Genomic DNA, 22,084 nt, shown 5'->3' with positions numbered 1-22,084 from the left:
ATCATTTATAAACTATTTAAAACTCATAAAAATTTTTCATTTATTAATATAAAAGCTTAAATTCACGCAGTCCCTGACAGGATTAATACTACTACTAGTACATGCGGAGTCCTAAACTGCAAATTTAGAGAATAATAATACAATCAAGTAATCTTTTCATAACCTGAGAGGAAAGGGACAGGTTATTCTGAAAAATGTCTCCTCCTGTAGCCTGGAAAAATATGGTGAACAGGAGTGAGCGTTCGACTCAGAGAGTAAAATATCAATTTTAACCATAATCTCTATAACTATCTAAAACTAATGCACCCTGTAGAGTGAAATGCAACACCAGCAATAATTTCACATCATAACATCAAAAAGGTAATTTGGAGCACTCACACACCTAGTAATATCAATTATAATAAATGGAGCTGATTCCCTATACAGCTCTCTTAAATCCAATCTGTGCCAGCGAAGAACTCAGCTCGGACTTCCACTTAATAACCAAATCGAGGTCCCAGCGAAGAACTCAAGCCGTGTCTACCCCGAAGGACCGGGTTGCAGCGAAGATCTCAAGCCGTGTCTACCCGTCCTATCCATAGTCCACACCACATCACACGCACGCCAACACACGCACACTGCTCCAAATTACCACAACAACATCCAAGGCACTTTAACAGTTATGAATGCAACATAAAACGTGCCTAGAGTTTAACTACATAGATACATACATATAAGTGATGCATGGGCATGCTTGAACATATAATAATAGTGAAATTACAATTAAAATTAATATTTTACTCACAGTACACCGATGACTATTGTGGCTGCTGGATGCAGAAAAATAGCTGACCTCGATCACCTAATAATTAAATTATAAATTTATTAGTACTAAGTTAAGATAAAACTCTAAAGAGGCAATAGACAGCTTAATTCATGCCGAAAATCCGGCAGAGTTTCCCCTATACCTGGGACCTACCCAACCTGCAAAAAGGCTCAAATAATACTTCTAAATTCAACCCATATCTCATTATCATTACATGGCCTCTCCTGGGCCCTCCAAACCAAGCAATACTCAAAACCTTAAAAATTACGTTTTAGTCCCTATAATTGACATTTTGTAAAAATCCACTCAAACAAGCTCTAAAAATTCTAAACGTCATGAATAATATTATAAGGCTATTGCAAAATAAATTATAATTTTCTAATCACCCATGAATATTTTATTCAAGAATTTTACTCAATTCCATAAGTTTCCAACAGCTAACATATTCTTAATTCAACCAAATTCAATATTCACATATTTAAACCTCCACCCTCAAACTTCAACCAATCATATAAAATTTAAATATCTTAATTTCAAATAATCTTATATGCCCATATGCTAAAAATCTAACTAAAATCCATCTATATTTTTTCAAAAATATTCTACAATCACTCAAAAATTCAACAAATAACATAGAATATCTCCAAATAATTTTACTTTCATCATATATTTTTCTTAGAATTTTTCTCCAATTTTTCCTGTCTAAGAAACACTGTATTTATGCTTCACAGACAGAGAAATAATGAAAATAGTCTAACCAGAAGTTTATCTGTGTCTTAAATATTCTAAAAATTTATGAGGAAGCCTCTGGAAGTTGAATCATCTCCATGGCCCATCGGAGCCACCGGCGGAACCGCCGGAACCACCGCGCACGGTGGCCGGCAGCAGATCGCCAGCGACATTTGCCAGATCTGATCATACCATCATGTTCCTCCCCTCTTCCTCAGTCCATATGTGGTCTCAGATCGTCGATCCAACGGTTGGATCGTTCTAGATCTGACGAAAAAGCTTGAAAAACCCGAAACTTCTCTCCTCCATATCTCACTCATCCAACCTCCATTTGCTACAAAATTGGTATCAAAAGAAAGCTCTCGGAACAAGCTTTCCAACGCCACCTGAATCGCCTCGATCGGACGTCGGATGAAGCCGGAATCGTGCCGGAAAGCCGCTGCCCATTGTGTGCATGTTTTCTCTCTCTTATCCCTCTCTTGCCGCCGTTTCTAGTGGTTCTGGCCGTCGCCAAAGGGTCGTCGGCCAGATCGGGAGCCTCTTGGGAGGTCGCCGGCCAGTCACTGGAGAAAGAAAGAAGAAGAAGAGAGGGGAGGAGAAGAGAGAAGGGAAAATGGGGGGGGGGGGTTGTCCTCCTCCCGTTTTTGAATTTTTTTTTTTTTATAAAAAGTTGGCAGTGACAGTGGAAATCCACTGTCACACGCCAAAGTCAAATCATTTTTTTTTTCTGGTTGTTACATTCTTCCCCCCTTAAGAAAAATTCATCCTCGAATTTTCGAATAAACAAAGAAATAAGGAAAAGAAGATTATTAGAACAAGTGCAATCATTACTCCTCCAGCTATGCAGAGATTGGTAAAACATTTATTCTTCAAACTCTTCGTATATTATATATGACATTCTACCGCTCTTTGATTCTACTATAGTGTCCTATTTGTCATCATCTCTTTCTAGAGGGCTTTTATCTTGTAACTATTCATTGACCATTTTTTTTTTGACATTTCAAGTATTCGCTATACCTCACTGTTCTTGACTTGATGTCTCATAACTTCAATCAACTTTGGTGCTTACCTCACTTTTATTACGCCCCAACATGTCTCTTGGTGACTTCAGTCATCATTCCTTTGTTTTAATAATCTCTGTTTCCCCAATGACATAACTTATGTTCCTTATTCCATGGTATCCTATGAGTAGCTTTCCTGTAGCACCTAATCTAGGCATCTTGTTCGAGATCTTCACTCTTCTTATGACCTCAGTGGTCAACACCTATAAATCTTCTCACTCCCATGCTACTTCAAATTTTTAATCTCTTTTGTGTCATTACTAAGGTACTTAGACCAACCTCTATCCATCTTATGTAACTAGTCAGGTAGAGTCTCCTCCAAGGGCCAAGTGTATCATTTATCAACATTGGAAAGTAAACTGGGTCTCTCCTTCTAGGTAACAAAAGTGTTTATATTCCCTGACAACTCAATCCATGCGACTTTATCAATTCTCACTCCTCATTTGGAATGAGAATATCTAGACTTTTTCCTAAAGCTTCTTAGTATGTGGCCTACTTCTGACACATTGGCACTTAGATCGAGGCTCTACTACTCCTTTAATCTATCATCTCATAATAACTTGTTTTAAACATCTTTTAGTGTGTTCCTAGCACACCTATTCCTTCTTATCCTCATCATTATAACTGGCTCTATCGAGCTTTCTTCCTGTCCTTTATATCTTATCCACTTCCCTTTTCCTATTTCTGGTATTGTTGATATCTTTTCAACCTGCAGTACTTATTTCTTAATTTTAATCCTATCTCACCCTTACACCTTTTCCTTCAAAGATGTCTATCCCATCATCAACTTTAACTTTCTTTTTATTTCTTAGTCTTATCTTGATTACTAGTTCTATTACTTCGAGAATTCTAACCTTACGATTTACTCCTACCAGCACATTCTTCACCTTATGTAACACTTATAATTACCCATAGAAATTTCTTTTTGTATCCCCTTTCCCAACTTAACTATCAGAACATTATCATTCCCCACCAGCCTCAGTAGGAAATTGCTCATCCTGGATGGATAGGAGCCCTTGAAACTATAAGTTCCATCTGAACTAACACGGCCGTGGGAAATGTGTGTCATGCCTTACTTCCAAACAAGATACTCCACGTGTTCATTCTCCTTAATATAATCACATATACTGCCCATAGCTTTCCAAACTTCAGCCTCAACTTTTCCTATTAGCAACAATCTCATTCGCTGTAACTCATTCACAATTAGTATTCTCTCCAGCTCATAGTTTAAAACAGTTGCAAGCCTTAGTAGCTAACTCAATTTAACTTCTGTCACTACTCTGATCGTCCTTTTATACTTAACACTAGGTATGTACTTACTGTCATTCTCATATCAAGAAATTGTGTATGAATTGGTGCCTACCAAACTCTCAAATAACTTGGTCTCCTTGACTCAGTCTCTGTTCCTTATATAACCCTCTAGAACCAATAGCACAAACTAAACTTGAAAAGAAAGAAAAATATCCTCTTATATTCAACTACGCCCGATTGTCCATATAATAACGTTTAACCTATGTTTCTTAGTCTTTCTCTTCAAATTTCATCATCTCCTAGCACAATTGTGCTCTACCCATAATGCATCATCTGCATGAACCCTTTACCGTACCATTGTCCTTCCTGATATAATATTTTATAATTTATTAACTTTACTTATACTCGACCTATGATTCATATCTATCATCGTTTATATTGTGCCCTTAACTTTTGTTGATTCCTGAAAGATTTCTCTTACTAATAGATTCTTCCAACACTAATTCCACCCTTATCTATGGTCATTAATTTGATGCTTGAACTTTCTAGTGATTTATAACCACCCAGACTTGTCACTTCTCGTTCTACCGCTACTGTTGTTCTGTCGTTATTGCTTCACTGCAAAGTGATTCTGTTTGTCACACTAAAAATGTTTGCCTGACATTTATAATGAACCTCAACTACCTTTTCACTATCTCAAAAGTCTAACCTAAAGCCTCTGTGTCATTATCTATCATTCTTTTCCTCTCATCATACCTATTTGATCCCTTAGATTGACTTTTATTCAACTTACTGCTTACTAACTTCTCTTTCTCTACCTAATTAGGTAGTCCGCAATACCATCGCACACCTTCTAGCATTTACTCATTATTATTGTATTCCATACCTCCATCACTATTCTCACTAATGTGGTCCCATTTTGGGTTTTCCATCCTTGTCATTCTCCTTGCCAAGAATAACACTTAGTCTACCCTATATCTTAACTTTGTTCCTTTTGTTACGCGCCCTTCAGGTTGTCCTTTCATTTATTTCCTTTGTCTTATCCAAAATAGAACTTGACTATTATATCCCTGGTTCCATTCCTCTTCCTAACATGACAGCTGTACTTGCTGACTATATCTTTCAGAGTCTCTACCGCGTTATCACATATCTGTGCTACTCAAATTTGGTCATTTGACCACTCTAGCTAGTACTTCCACTGGCATTTAGATTATATTGCATTTGCAATCAATTGTCCAAACCTTCATCCTGCACTTTCTCTATCCATTGGCCTTCTATAACTTATCTTCGCTAATTTATTTCTCTTAACACTATTATAATTAGATTATACTATTGTTTTAAACAATATAAAGTTAGAAAGGAACTCAGGAAATTACAGTCATACCTTTATCGTATGATTTCTATTCTTATCCTTTAGTTTACATAATACCCTTACTACCTCGAGAACTGATTCTGCAGTAATTTTATTTATTTGCTATTATTATTATTATTATTATTATTATTATTATTATTATTATTATTATTATTATTATTATTATTATTATTATTATTATTATTATTATTGCCAAAACTTAAGATTCCGGGCACCCAAACCCGTCATCCAATTCAAAGGATTTACATCCATCGTGATCTGATTATATATGATTTCTATAATGAAACTTGTATCCTCTGCAGGATACCCGAGCCAACTACTCTCTACCACACTCTACAGTCCCATCTGGGGCACTATTTTGTTGGTCACCATTATTAGTAATAACTTTCGATCCCTTCTGAAAAGATAGGACTATACCCTAACTTGCTGCAACAAAGGTACTACATTTACCACCTTGCCCAAAACCATGTCAAATTAATATCTCCTTTATCATATCATAGCTTTGTAAATCATCAATTCATAATTTCGACCTTCTCTAGGTAGTAGGGTTGTACTTTATTCCATACTGATACACACAAGGTATACTATTCTCACTAAGCTCTAAGCAAAATGTTTGTCATACTACAAAAACCATCCAAAATTCCATACCGAAGACTAGATAGTCTCACTCTATAGGTGTCACCTTTACTTTGCCACTAGTCCGAAACCTCTGGTCTGATGGCAACTCTTAATGCAACTCTAGCTCATGCTAGGGTAACTGAGTCACTGACTCTAGTTACCACCCAACTGTGATCTTTCGATATTCTAGCTCTAGATCCCTAACTAGGAGTTCCCAACTCCTCTGCAGATATAGAACTCTGTTCTGGTATTACTGTACCAAAACAGAGGCCATCCGCAAACACTCTCATTATGAAGCACCACGGGGATGCACGCAGCTCTACACAATAATCTCATGTCGGTACTGTAATCTGCAGCTTACAGAGCAGACATTGAGAACATTGTATAGTTACTACGATACGTCCTGACAGACTAGGTCTCTTAATCTCTTATCTCTCTTGAATTTTCTATTATCATAAACTTATTCTGACTAGGTCATCCACTGATGACTGCCAACAGTGGTATCCTCATCTTTATCTAGGGCAACTGTACTTTCAAGACTCACCTTTAAGTACTCGTGCCTTGCACGAAATGGGCACACCATTTAAACCCATACTGACAAAAATATAGTATTTATTAGAATATGTGTTTCCATGGCAGACCTCAATAAGTTTGCTAAATCTATTTCATGTTTCTATGTACTCCACGAAAATCAAGACACTAACTGAGGTACTCTTGTATTTCCCGAGGTATAACGCAGAATCTAGAAACAAAGAATTACAGAAAAAAGACGAAACAGAATCCTATACTCCGCATGTAACATCCTAACAAGACTCCTTTTACACTCCCAATTATATTATTTCCCATGAATCTAGAGCCTAGGCTCTGATACCAACTTTGTCACGACCCAACCTATGGGCCGGACCGGCACTAGGACCTGGGCCGGCATAAAGCCCCCGAGGCCCGTAGTAAGCCTTACTGTTCTCAAATCCATAACCAAGCCCACAATTTAGGCCCAATATGCGTATAAAATAATTTAAATCAAACTGTTATAATTTCATTTCGGGCCAACTTAATCCAGTAATTATCAGAAACTGAAATTAGGGGAGCCCAGCTCAACCCTGTTACATCATTTATAAACTATTTAAAACTCATAAAATTTTTTTATTTATTAATATAAAAGCTTAAATTCACGCAGTCCTTGACAGGATTAATCCTACTACTAGTACATGCGGAGTCCTAAACTACAAATTTAGAGAATAATAATACAATCAAGTAATCTTTTCATAACCTGAGAGGAAAGGGACAGGTTATTCTGAAAAATGTCTCCTCCTGTAGCCTGGAAAAATATGGTGAACAGGAATGAGTGTTCGACTCAGAGAGTAAAATATCAATTTTAACCATAATCTCTATAACTATCTAAAACTAATGCATCCTGTAGAGTGAAATGCAACACCAGCAATAATTTCACATCATAATATCAAAAAGGTAATTTGGAGCACTCACACACCCAGTAATATCAATCATAATATATGGGAGCTGATCCCCTATACAGCTCTCTTAAATCCAATCTGTGCCGAAGAACTCAACTCGGACTTTCACTTAATAACCAAATCAGGGTCTCGCAAAGAACTCAAGCCGTGTCTACCCCGAAGGACCAGGTTCCAGCGAAGATCTCAAGCCGTATCTACCCATCCTATCCATAGTCCACACCACATCACACGCACGCCAACGCACGCACACTGCTCCAAATTACCACAACAACATCCAAGGCGCTTTAACAGTTATGAATGCAACATAAAACGTGCCTAGAGTTTAACTACATAGATACATACATATAAGTGATGCATGGGCATGCTTGAACATATAATAATAGTAAAATTACAATTAAAATTAATATTTTACTCACAGTACACCGATGACTATTGTGGCTGCTGGATGCAGAAAAATAGCTGACCTCGATCACCTAATAATTAAATTATAAATTTATTAGTACTAAGTTAAGATAAAACTCTAAAGAGGCAATAGACAGCCTAATTCATGCCGAAAATCCGGCAGAGTTTCCCCTATACCTGGGACCTACCCAACCTGCAAAAAGGCTCAAATAATACTTCTAAATTCAACCCATATCTCATTATCATTACATGGCCTCTCCTGGGCCCTTCAAACCAAGCAATACTCAAAACCTTAAAAATTACGTTTTAGTCCCTATAATTGACATTTTGTAAAAATCCACTCAAACAAGCTCTAAAAATTCTAAAATTTTGCCCCGCGGTCCTTAATAATATTATAAGGCTATTGCAAAATAAATTATAATTTTCTAATCACCCATGAATATTTTATTCAAGAATTTTACTCAATTCCATAAGTTTCCAACAGCTAACATATTCTTAATTCAACCCAATTCAATATTCACATATTTAAACCTCCACCCTCAAGCTTCAACCAATCATATAAAATTTAAATATCTTAATTTCAAATAATCTTATATGCCCATATGCTAAAAATCTAACTAAAATCCATCTATATTTTTTCAAAAATATTCTACAATCACTCAAAAATTCAACAAACACCATAGAATATCTCCAAATAATTTTACTTTCATCATATATTTTTCTTAGAATTTTTCTCCAATTTTTCCTGTCTAAGAAACACTGTATTTATGCTCCACAGACAGAGAAATAATGAAAATAGTCTAACCTGAAGTTTATCTGTGTCTCAAAAATTCCAAAAATTTATGAGGAAGCCTCTGGAAGTTGAATCATCTCCATAGCCCACCGGAGCCACCGCCGGAACCACCGCGCACGGTGGCCGGCCGCCGGTGACATTTGCCGGATCTGATCATACCATCATGTTCCTCCCCTCTTCCTCAGTCCATATGTGGTCTCGGATCGTCGATCCAACGGTCGGATCGTCCTAGATCTGATGAAAAAGCTTGAAAAACCCGAAACTTCTCTCCTCCATATCTCACTCATCCGACCTCCATTTGCTGCAAAATTGGTATCAAAAGAAAGCTCTCGGAACAAGCTTTCCAACGCCACCTGAATCGCCTCGATCGGACGTCGGATGAAGCCGAAATCGCGCCGGAAAGCCACTGCCCACTGTGCGCGCGTTTTCTCTCTCTTCTCCCTCTCTTGCCGCCGTTTCTGGTGGTTCTGGCCGTCGCCGGAGGGTCGGCGGCCGGATGGGGAGCCGCTTGGGAGGTCGCCGGCCGGTCACCGGAGAAAGAAAGAAGAAGAAGAGAGGGGAGGAGAAGAGAGAAGGGAAAATTGGGGGGGTGTCCTCCTCCCGTTTTTTAATTTTTTTTTTTTTTTTTTATAAAAAGTTGGCAGTGACAGTGGAAATCCACTGTCACACGCCAAAGTCAAATCTTTTTTTTTTCTGGTTGTTACAATGAATGTATAAATATATTACTTAGAATTTAAAATGATTATTTAATTTTATATTTATGTTAAATTATATTATTAAAATTTTTTAAATAAATATTTTTTAATTCTATAATATTTTTATTATATATATATTTATTTATTTCAAAATACATTATATATACTTATAAACCTAAAATAGAATTTTAGCAGAAAAAGAATTTTTTTAAATGATTTTATTTTTTTAATTATTTAATATTATAAATAATATAAAGAGAATCTTACTCATTTTAAAATTAATTTTAATTTTTATTACTCAATTAAATTTAGTTATTTATCATTATAATTAATTTTAAATTACATAACCAATTAAATTTATTCATTATGGATATTTTTGAAAATTCTATTGTTTCGCCTTCTCCATTCACACACACATATATAGTTAAATTACATTTAAGTTATTTTTATATATAACTTGTAACTTTCATAAAAATATGATCTAATAAAAAATATAATAATTTTATATTAATAAATATTTTTATCTATATAATTAATTAAAAAACATTACAATTAATATTTTAATTTAAATAATTTAATATAATATTTATAATATTATGATAATATTATAATAAATATAAAAATTAATGAAAATTTATAAATAAAAAATTAAATAATAAGTATATATGATAAGAATAATAATTAATAACATACAATGTACGTTATAAAAAAATTAGTTATATAAAAAGATAAAATATTTTTATTTATTGAAATGTTGGTTTTTCATATATATATATATATATATATATATATATGCTTTTTCAATTAAAATAAAAGACTTTTATTTAAATTTAATTTTAAATTCAATTAAGATGGGAGTTGTTTTAATAATAAAATTTATAAATAAAAATAGCATTTATTCTATATAAATTTAGGACTTTAAATTATTATAGAATTTAGTTCTATAGTACAACAAAATCTTATAATTAAGAAGAAAAAGTAGGATTTAAAATTTTTAATTTATAAAAATTTATAAATTAATTAATTTAAATAATAAAAAATAATATAATTAAATTAAAAATATTTTTATTCGTTCAAATGTTTCGGAGTGTGGCATTCGTGCGCTCGTACTGTAACCACGTAGACTTTCTAGCAGCAGACAATGCCCGCATCCACCAATTTCACCTTTTTTTTTTTTGTTGAGGGCGTTAATTGTTCGTGGCAAAGGATAAATTATAATATTACATTTTTTCAATTTTAAAATATAATATTAAATTTTTAAATTTTTAAATTTTATATAATAAATTTTTTTAATTTTTAATTATTAATTTTTTAATACTTAATATATATTTTTCTCTTTTTTTATATATACAATATAAATTATAATAGTATTTTTAAGATTTTTTTAATATCAATTAATAATCAATTTAATAATTAATTGAAATTTGATTATTAAATTTTTTAAAATAATTATTTTATTAAAAATTTAAAATTATAAATTAATCATAAAATTAATTACTAATAGCAATTAATTTCAGTTAGTTACAAAAATCAATTGCTAACTGATTTATTGTTTTAATAGTAAAAAGAAAAGCATTTAATTTTTAATAATTTTATTATAATACAAATAAACTCTTGCAATGAATCTAAGTTAAAAAAAGAAAAAAATAATTCGATGATCATATGATTCCATATATTAAATTTGCAATAAATAATATATATGATTTTTTATGATTCCATATATTCCAAATTTTTTATGTTAAATATATAATTAATTAATAATATAATATAAAAAATCTTATTTATATAAAAAAATTAAATACAATCCATTAACTCAACTCAACTCAATTTTTTATTTTAATTTTCGATTTTTTCTATTAAATCTATTTTCGATATTATCCTTAATTAAGTCTTCTCTCTTTCTTTTAGGTCTCTCTCTTTTTCTTTCTCTCTTCTAACTTCTGTCCTCTTACTTAACCTGGCTCCCCTCTCTTTTCTACTCTTTCTCCTACCTACTCAACCACCTCTTCCTGTCTAATCTCTTCTCCTCTTCCTCACTCTCATTACCACTTTTCTCTTCTTTCTTCTTATCTCTTCACCACTTCTTTCTTTCTCATCTCTCTTCCACTTCTCACTCAACTCCTTCTCATTTCACTCCTCACTAACATGATCAACCCACTACACCGACCACTTCTCACTCACATCATACTTACATGCATACAATTTTTCCAAAATTTTCATTTTAAATTTTTCCTTTTATTTTAAATCTTATCTCGTATCACACTCTCTCCGTAACACTCTCCCTTCACTAACATTACATACATCCCACTTACATCCATCATCCTCCATCCCCTCATACTTGAAGGACTAAGCCTAGATATAAAAAAGTCCCCTTTCATTTAAACTAACTCTTAAATAACTAACTCCCTTCACACTCACCGAACTGCGCATTGCTTCCTTCTTCTGCCTGCACTCTCTCTAACTTAACCAAACTTCTAACTTACTTGACTTCTAGCTTCCTTACTACTCCTTCTAAAACTCTCATCTCTCCTATCTCATCATCTTAAAATATCAATGCCATCAGCTAATACTATACTCTCTTGTATATGTTTATCATCAAAAACTAATGTAAAAAGTAAAAGGGTGCTGGGCATGGGTGTAACTAATGAAGATAATCAAAAATCTCTTGTGTCTTTGTGTCCTCCTAACTGTCTCACCAATCACTCATATCTTCACACACATTGTATGTATGTACTATATCACCCTAATTTCATCTATCTTTTTTCAACAACACTCTCCTCTCACACTATCTTAACTTCAATATCCCTTCTCCAAAAAAATAAATCAATTGCATTCTTCTCATCTTTCATCTCTATATTTCATCTTCAAATTTCTAAGATAATTCTATTCTATATATGAAACGATCTAAATTGAAAGAGCAAAGAGATGGAGAAGTAGAATCATGACGAAGTGAGTGTCAACTCTCTCATAACCACAATGATGACTGCTCTCCACATAGTATCATACTGAGGCCCATTCAGTTGTTTGAATATATTTAATAAAAAAATAATTTTTAAAAGTTTTTTAAAAATCATCTTTTTTCCATCTTATTTTTTCATTTTCTTTTTTTTTAAAGTTTTATTAATATCTCCCCAATATTACCCACACCATATCTCCCAAATCCTTCCACATAATTTGGGGTCTTTCATTCTCTATCTCTCTTTACTTTCTTTTTCTTCTCTTTTTCTTAACTTCTCCTTCTTCTTTCCTAATTTTCTATTATCTATCTTCTACTATCTTTTCTATTTTATTTTTATTTATTTTATATTTCTTTATTTATTATTATTATATTTTCTTTTTTCTTCTATCTTCTTTTCTCTATCTTTCTCTTTCTTATCTTTTTCTTTCTTTCTCCTTAATTCTCTCTTTCTTTATTTCCTTTCTCTTTTTTCCTCTTCTCATCTCTTCTTATCTTCTTAAATCTTTCTCCCCTTTCTTCTCTTCTTTTTTTCATCCATTTTTTTCTTTCTCTTTCTTGCCTCCTTTTCTTTCTTTGCTCTACTTTTTTTTCTTTGCTTTCTTTGCTATCTTATCTTCATCATTATTATTACATTTATTTAATTTTTTCTTTCTTTTCTTTTTTCTTTTTCATCCTTTTGCCTTCTTTTCTCTTTCCTCATTCTCCCCTGTCTCTTTTTTTTCCTGGTTTTTTCTCTTCTCTACTTACTTAATCTTCTCTACTCTCTACTTATCCACATATCATTGGCCTTCACATATTTTTTCATCATATCTTCTTCCATACTTTCCATACTATTTTTTTTACTCCTTTGACTTCTTTTTGAACCACATTTTTTTGTTCGAGCTACTTACCTTTCTTGAATTGTTCTTAAATTGTTCCTCCTATACTGACCCACAACACCATGACAAGCCTACTTTTCTCTGACCCTGCCTCCCTTCTATTTTTTGCTCTCCATTATCTCTGTTTCTCGTTGATTTCTCATTTTGAAATTTATTTTTTATTTTTTTCTTTTTGAAAAAGTAAAAATGACTTTCTTTTTCTAAGTAGGTATTTGTATGTATTAGGATGCTCGTATGCCCTCATAAATTGCTTTTTTTGCCCTCCTCATTTCAATTCCAAAACAAAACCCTCCCAAACATTCTCTTATATAACCCTCTCTCCTACTTCCTACATGTCCATTTCAAATCTTCAAAAATAAAAATTCAAATTTTAATTGTATTTGCATTAAATGCATCCAATCTTCATATCTTTTCTTTTCCTTTGTTTTTTCTTTCTTTCTAGTTTTTTATTTTTCACTAACTATACTTTTTTTACTTCTATTTACTCTCTTACTATTATAATTCTTATTCCTACTCTTTTTTTTTTTACTCTTTACTCTTTTCTATGCGTCTTAATATTGTCTGTTTATTTCTTCTTTCTCTGGTTCTTGTTTGTTCACCACTTTTACTACCCAGTATTACTACCTTCCTTACTTTTCTCTCCTACCCTTTTTCTCTCACGCACAAGCTTTCAATTCCATTCCATTCTCTCCATCCATTCTCCATTTAATTAATTTTTCCATTAAAGATCCCAATCATCATCCACCTCCACTAATCCTCCTCCTAATCCCTCTCCTCCTTCCTCTCTCCTTATTCTATTCTTCTATTTCTTTGATATCTTCATCTTTTTTTTTTTTTTCTACTTTTCTCATACTACTACTATCTTCCTACACCACTACCCACACCACACCCATGAGTGGAACCCTCCCACACACACACACACTGCGCGCGGCTGCGGGCGCGGCTTCGGTGGCAACGCTACACCTTTGCCCACCTTTATTACACATACACCTAGCGTGCGCGAGCGTAGTTGAGAGCCTAGACGCCTTATATCTTTATAATCCATATCATCAGTGTGTGGAAATTTTTTTATTTGGTGGTTCTACACCACAACCCTCCTCCTCTCCTTTATCTTGGGACCGACTAAGTGCAAACTACTTAGGCAGAGTTATTAACAAATTAAATCAAGATATTAATATAATTATTAAATTAAAGGTAATGTAGATTGTTATTCCTTTTTTTATAACTTATCATTATCGACATTTGTTAGAAACTTAACACATTACAATCCATTTTATATATTAATTAAAAGAAATTATTCTATTTAATATAAGCCATAAAATTAATAAAAAAACAACTATTATAATTATAATATAAAAAAAATTCCAATCAATATAAGTCATATAATCAATAAAAAATAATTTTACTATATAAAATTTTAAAATTTAGAAAGTTTTATATTATAATTTTTAAATTAAAAAAATATAGTGTTATAATTATATAACTTCAGAAATAGTTATTAAAATTTAACTTCATGGTAAATAATTAAATAAAATCATATTAAATTAAATTAAATAATTTAATTTAATTTGACTTTTATAAAAATAATTTAATTAAAATATTTAAAAATAAATAACAATTAAGTTTCAATTTTCCTTTTTTAATGGAGAGTTTATTATTTTATTTTCCTTATGTCAAGTGAATTAAATACTTATATAATTTCGTTAGCATTTAAAAATAAATTCAGATGATTGTACTAGTATTTATTTATTTTATTTATAACTATCGGATAAATAGTGATTTAAATTGGTCCCGTACACTGTTCTTCAATTTATGATTGTGGTGGATACCATAAGAGGTTGGAAAAATATCAAAATTGATAGACCAAGTATCATTTGGTCCCCACCCTTCATCACGTTCTGTTAAATGGAATATCAAGGTCAAGGGAATCCTGGTTTAAATGGCATTGGGGTGTGTACATAGAGCACAATGATTTTTTTTTTCTTGTCCTATTTAGCAAAAATATATTAAAAAGGTTTATTGATTATTTCAATTTTTTCTATTTTTATATTATAATAAATAATTTTGATTGCTAATAAAAAAATTAGTGATTTAAATTTAAAATTAACTATTTTGACAAATTCAACATTTAGTGCATGCCCTTTTAAAAAAGAAACCAAATCGTATTAATTTAATTTTATAACTAAAATAATTTAGTTTCAGATTTAAAAATTGACAAATCATAATTTTAATTTTATTTGAAAATTTTCATAAATTGTCACCTACCAATTGTAATCTTGCATTATTCAAACTTGATGTCTCGTATCCTCCGAGAGTGGGCTACAGTCACATCCAACCTTTATTTGAGCTGGATTTAGCTGTATACCAATTCCTTGAGTAATTATTCTCACGTATCGCCATGAAAAATTAATTTAAAGAAATGAATTATTTATAAAAATTAATGGGGAAGTGTTATGAGTTTTTCTCCAAAATACCAATTCCAATTGCTTTATTAGAAACATAGGGTAGGAAAGTCTTGCAATCCATCTCCATTTTCTGAGGCTATCAAGCAATACTTTTCAAAATTCATGGAGAAAAATTGTAAATTTAAAATTATTGCAAGAATTTATTATTTATAAAATTATTTTTTTACTTAATTATTATTAAATATCAGAAATTTACATGTATTATTGTTTTTTTTAATAAATAATTTATTATTATATATAATATTTTTTTAAATTAAATTAAATGTAAATTTATTAACCCATTAACTCAATTTTCTGGCTTGACTTGATCATAAGTGAGAATGAGTTCTTTATTAATTCAATTATGTAAGATATGTGGTCCTATTTCTTATTCGTATTGTACTTAAATAAACATTGCTCAGCCAAAGAACTATTAATTGGGCAAAGTGCATCCCTCTTCATTTATGTCCTTGACTATAAGGTATTTACAATGCCAAAATCAGATGAAACCATTATGAATATACAAAGAAACCGCCAGATTAGGAAAATGTTATACATTATGTTTGCTTTTGGATTAAATTCTCACTTGTTTCCAGAATTTTGAGGCCTTTATTAATTGCAGTTGAGCCTCCCCTATTATTTGCTTAAAACATATTACTATATAATAAGGTATTTGGGTCCATCAATTCCCTCAGTCTTGTGGTGTTCTTGATTTTCTTCAAGCTAGGAATTAAGCCATAAGATAGGTTCCTAATGAGGATTCTCACTCTTCTTAAAGAAGCACTTTTGTGCTTATATGTTTCTTTGCTGTTTGCTGCCACTTTCTGCTATAGTAGGGATAATAAAACAAAGGATGTAATTAATAATCCATTGCTTTTTGATACTAAGGCGTTTCCTCCTCCGCGCCCAAAAATTTTCCACCCACTACCACCAAAGATGTTTCCTCCGAAATCTTTCCCTCTACTGTTTAAGAAGCTGACTCTTCCGCCCAATGCCAACTTTTAAGAAACCACTTCCCCCACCAATACTGTTTTATAAGAAGACACTTCACCACTTATTCCAATATCTAAGATATCTAAGAAGACCTTGCCTACACCAATACCAATATATCGGAAACCACTTCCACCATTACATAAATTCAAAAAGCCACTTCCACCGCCGATTCCAATAGTTAAGAACCTGCTTCCTCCGCATATTCCAATATTCAAGAAACCTAAACCACCAATCTTCTATATATAAGCCTCTCCCTCCCATCCCAAAGATCCCTCCATTTCATAATAAGAAGCCATTCCCTCCACTTCCCAAGTTTCCTAGTCTAGAGAACTACTTCTTTCGCCACCATTTCTTCTGTTTATTAAGTTATTCTGCAGTATCGTTGCAAGGCATAAGTTGGATGGATATCACTCTGCATCTTAGACTGCTAGTGTAAACTATCAGTAGCGTAATGAAGCCTTCAAGGTAAAGAATTAATAGTTGTTATTAGCTAGCAAGGTTCTGTGTGTTAATTATTGTTTTCTTATTTCATTTTGGCTTGTAAATGTTGTCCTTGAATAAAAGTTCGCACTGAAATAAATATAATAGCAATTTTACTTTATCCCTGTAATAACTAAAAGAGTAAATTGCTATATATGATCTGGTAAAGAGAGTAGTGCTCAATTGAGTATGAGCTGCATCTATCAACTGATGTATATAAGTTTTACAGGCCCTGCTTCAGCCTTCTGGTTCTGGATTAATTGCTACCTACATGATCTCCACTTAAAGTTAGTGGGATGCCTCTCCTTTGAAAACGTTTTATTTTTGTCTATATCATATAATATTTCACCAGGATAAGGCAAGAAAGTTGATCGTGAAATCAAATCATTGAGGCTGTAGAACCGAAAGTAGTCCAAATTAATAAATGGTAGTGGTAAAATATATAAAAATAAAATAAAATAAAATACAAGCATAGACATCTAATGGATAATATATATATATATATATATATATATATATATATATATATATATATATATAATCACACGTGCATATATATCTTTTCGATATTTTTTGGTACTGCAGAAATTTTGAAGGAATGAAAAGATTTGAACGGTTAAACTACCAAATATTCAACTACTAAATTATTGAACAGCGATATATGTACTAGAGCACAACTTAAATTGCTGCATGGCCAAGTAAGCAATGCCCACGGCTTGGGCACCAATAAGTCTTTTTTTTTTTTTACCTGAAATATAAAATTTCGTTAATTTCAGAAGAGGGAACACAAGAGGTGGGCTACCAAGGGCCCAAGCCCATCTCAAACAACAAACAAAAACTGAACTTAAAGTCTAGAGATAGACTTGGCCCATTAGGTGGTTCCTCGGAAAAAATTCCATAAGCTTCTTAGGGAAGGAGCTTCCAACGATCTCCATTGCAATTATGCCGCAAAGCACCGCTGGCAACCATGACGAAAACACCTCACAGGTGCAAATTCACAACCGCCGACACCGTCCTTATTAGAACAAAAGCTAAAACAATCAAGCCCCAGTCAAAGTCAAAAACACAGAGAGAACAACACAGCAAAACTCAAGAGCTTGAGAGGAGCACTCTATTAGCTTCATTGGTACCTCCATCCAATAAATTCAGCTTTTAGTTTCTTATTTTTAATATTATTTTCAACATTTGGTATCAAAACAGTCCAAAATATCAACAAGAAGAGGCTGTCATTTTGGCAATTAGTATGAATGTACATAATGCCATTATTAAAACTGATTTTAAAGAAGCTGTTGTCTCTGATTCTTCTGAAATTAAATGGGAAATAGAGGCTTTAGTGCTGTAAATTAATTTTTGTTTTCTTAATGCAGCAGATCCTCATAATCAAGGAACTTGTGTTAGAAGAGGTTGTAATCATGCAGTAGATTTCGTTGGATTTCGTTGTTGTTCTTGGGAATGCTGATCTTAAAAGCTTATTGAAAATTATAAAGAATGATGAGGGAAATTTTCAATTTCCTTTATGGTTGTTGAAGCACATAAGAGCAAAAACCTTAATTATTTGTCATTGTCTAATAGTTCAAGTTACTCTTATGCGTTAATAACTCTCCCATGGCCCTTTCCATACGTACGAATTTTTAAGGGAGGTGTTATGAAGAGCTGTTACTGGTACCAAAATGAGTATATCAATCATTAAATTAAATTTTTATATATAAATTTTTATATTATATATATATATATATTTATTAATTATATATATATATATATATATATTAATGCAAATATATAATCTAACGGTTGTTAAACTCTTTTTTATATTAGCTCAAACTTATATTAGATACGCTTATTTTTATTTTGTATAACTATTATACATATAACGATTTAATTATAATAATTGATCATAGAATCACTACAATTAATATTATAATAAAAATGTTATACATACAACATCTCACTTTTTTTCAAAACATTTGAAGTATTAATATTGATATGAAAATGTGGCTTTCAAAATCAGGTTGAAAATCAAATGGAAAGTGATAGCATGCTAGAATAAACATAGGCACAGTCAGGATAGGGTCTGCAGTGGGATCGAATTGGTCCGGTTACATTCAGAATTGGAATTGATTAATAGTTTACGGGTCTAAACTAGACCGAAATATATTAAAATTATCATAATTTCAATTTGGAAAAGTTTTAATACAAATAATAGAAATATATTATATATTTTAATAAATGATATATAAAAATTAGCACGTATTTAATGGCAACATAACAAAATTTGCCAAAAAAATAGTATAAAAAAAACAACAAAATATGAGTACTGCAAGAAGCTATCCTTTATAAATATTTAAAATAGAGATTTTTCATATTTAAATTTAATTTGCTGTGAATATAAAATATAAAATAAATGATGAAATCTACTTATTAAATATGTGGATGCTAAATATTTATATTTTAAATTTATAATACATTAATTTAAGTAAAAATTTTTCATAAAAGGAATGCTTTGCTTTTTCACCTTCTTGTTATGCGTCAAAGCCCAAACTTTGCACTGTCTTGTTTCTCCAACATATTTCTCAGACATGGTTGCCTTGCAGATCCATGGAATTGTATTTGTGCTGTTGAAATTTCTCTGTTCAGAAGCAGAGGGTGCTCTCGGAAGGTCAGAGGAAATGCGATTTATTGATATTACTTATATTCCTAAGCTTCCAATGCCTGAGATATCACATGGCTTCCAAGTGAAATCTGCTTATGCTTTGTCCAATTCTATGGATATGGCTGAAAGCTTTTTCTTCTCTTTTTTTGAGAGAACAATCCACATAACAGGCACGGCGCACACCCTTTAATAAAATTACGATAATTTTATAAATTATGTATCCTATATATATATATTTTTCAGAAGTAATATGAAATTCTAAAAATTCAATCTCCATATATCAAAATACCCAAAAAAAAAAAAAAAACGATACAGAGAAGACACATTCAAGATTTGATTACGCGGTATTTGATTGTTGGTACTTCCTAACTTGCTTGATAAATAAGCGATAAATTTATTATTATTATTATTATTATTATTATTATTATTTTTCATTAATAATAGAAATCATATTTGTCAGCTAGCTAAAAAGCAAGTAAATAGTAATGCATGTGATCAGAGAAAGTAGATCACAATGAGTGGGTTTTGAATTCGATTTAACATCAGTGTTTTATCATCTTTATTTATGACAACAAATATTCTAATCTTCATCATTAACTTAAATGAAAAGAAAATAGTAAAATACTTTAAATTGTTTTCTTTATTCTATTTTCCCAGATCCGCGTTATTCGCGTGAAAGTGGATCTAGTGATCCTACATCGTTTACCAGAGGTTGGGACTCCACGGATTTTTTTAAAAGGGAAAATGCGTATTTGAATTTTAAAATTATGTTAAATAGTTATATTAATTTTTAAAATATTTTTAGAGTTCAATTTAATTCTTTAATTTTTTAAAATATCAAATAATTATGTTTTTTAAATTTTTTAAAAAATATTAAATAAGTCATTAGAGATAAATAAGAATATTTAACTTTTAAAAATAGATATAAAAAGATTGAACTATAATTTGTTTTTAATATAAATTGAATAAAAGACGTGTATGAAAATTTTCTAATGCATGTGTTCCTGATTAGCAATGCCGCACATTTATTTTGCAACATCTCAATGAATATTTGTTACATCCTGGAGTATATTGATAAGTTGCTCTTTGTCAAATGATTTAAGAAATTTTTCTATAGATTCATTATCTTCTCATAATTTTTATAGAGAAACTTCTTGGATTATTTGGTAAATGACAACTTATCATATGCTATAGAATGCAGCAGATATCCACTAAAATATTACAAATTAAATACGCAAGATTACTGATAAAGACTCACACATTAGTAGATCTTCTTGCATGGTGCTGGATTTATATTAGAGGCAAATTAGTTTTTTTATATATTTTTAAAAGTTAAATAACTTATTTATTCCCAAACTAGTGAAAAGGATTATTTAATATATTTTTAAAATTTAGAAGATTCATTTAATCTTTTTGAAATTTGAAGAGCTTATTTGGACTTCAAAACACTTTAATGACTTATATGACTATTGACTAATATTTTTAGGATCAAAATAGATCTTTTGTCTTTTTAGAAAAAGAAATTTATTTTTTTTATATATATTCTTATTAATTTACTTTATGAAATCTTGCAAATGAATATTCAAAATAAAATTGTTTTGTACAAAATGAAATTTATATTTTTTGCTATTATATTTTTAAAAATTAAAATTATTATATTTTTGACTCAAAATCTTAGGGAGATTTGGAGATAGGCATTTTTCAAATTAGAGTGTGACAAATATTACTCAATAGGATGAAAGATTATTTTTTATATTATAACTCATATTATAGTGTTTTTCCTATATTGAGTTAGATTTCTAATTAGATTAAGATTGAAAAACTAGCATTATAAATAAGAGTGTGGCGAACAGTTTATTCGGCTTTCACCCATTGCAAAGAGAGGCTTTTGCCAATGCAAGGAATGGTGTTTGCCCAAGGAAAAAAAAATGGTTTTCACCCCTCTTGCCCTTTGAAAGGAGTTTCAACCTAAGGTAAAGAAAAGACATAGTATAAGAGAAAGGAACTATTATCCATTGTAGTTGAAGATACCTTTTTGGTATATAAGGTATTTAAAGTTCTAAATATATTAAGTTGTATCTAGAAGGGACTGAGAGTGATTAATTAATATATTTACTATGAATACTTTTTGTGAAGGTTTTTTGGTTGTAATTAGGATGATAGGTAGATAGCTTTGAACTTGTAATTAATGATTACTTTGATAATAGTGAAAGAAGGCAAGCCGGCGTAGCCCTATGTGGAAAGTATGATGAACCACAAAAATGTTTGTTGTTGTGATTTGTTTGCTTTTATTTCTTTGTGATTTACACACTTATGCAGTGCACAATAATTGGTATCAAAGCTTGGAGATGATCTTGTTGAGTTTAGTTGAAGGTGGAATTACTGCGACAAGTTCATATTCACGTCGAGACATGGTGATGCAAGCTCAAGGTGGTGGAGAGTTGAAATTACTATGAAACTCTTGATGCAAAATCAAGAAATT

The 22,084-nt window shown here is 31.4% G+C and overlaps 1 long non-coding RNA gene across 1 annotated transcript; it reads right to left on the bottom strand.

Annotated features, from left to right (window-relative positions):
* Positions 1 to 7,017: 7,017 nt before the first annotated feature.
* On the bottom strand, positions 7,018 to 9,072 carry LOC131176319 (uncharacterized). Its single transcript, XR_009146423.1, has 3 exons — positions 8,516 to 9,072; positions 7,725 to 7,781; positions 7,018 to 7,154 (listed from the first exon to the last, which is right to left on the bottom strand). It is a non-coding gene; the product is annotated as an uncharacterized LOC131176319 (long non-coding RNA).
* Between the last annotated feature and the right edge of the window lie 13,012 nt (positions 9,073 to 22,084).

Source organism: Hevea brasiliensis, unplaced genomic scaffold (genome assembly GCF_030052815.1).
Source record: "Hevea brasiliensis isolate MT/VB/25A 57/8 unplaced genomic scaffold, ASM3005281v1 Scaf1, whole genome shotgun sequence".
NCBI lineage: Eukaryota > Viridiplantae > Streptophyta > Magnoliopsida > Malpighiales > Euphorbiaceae > Hevea > Hevea brasiliensis.
This window is presented reverse-complemented; position numbering and strand designations above follow the sequence as displayed.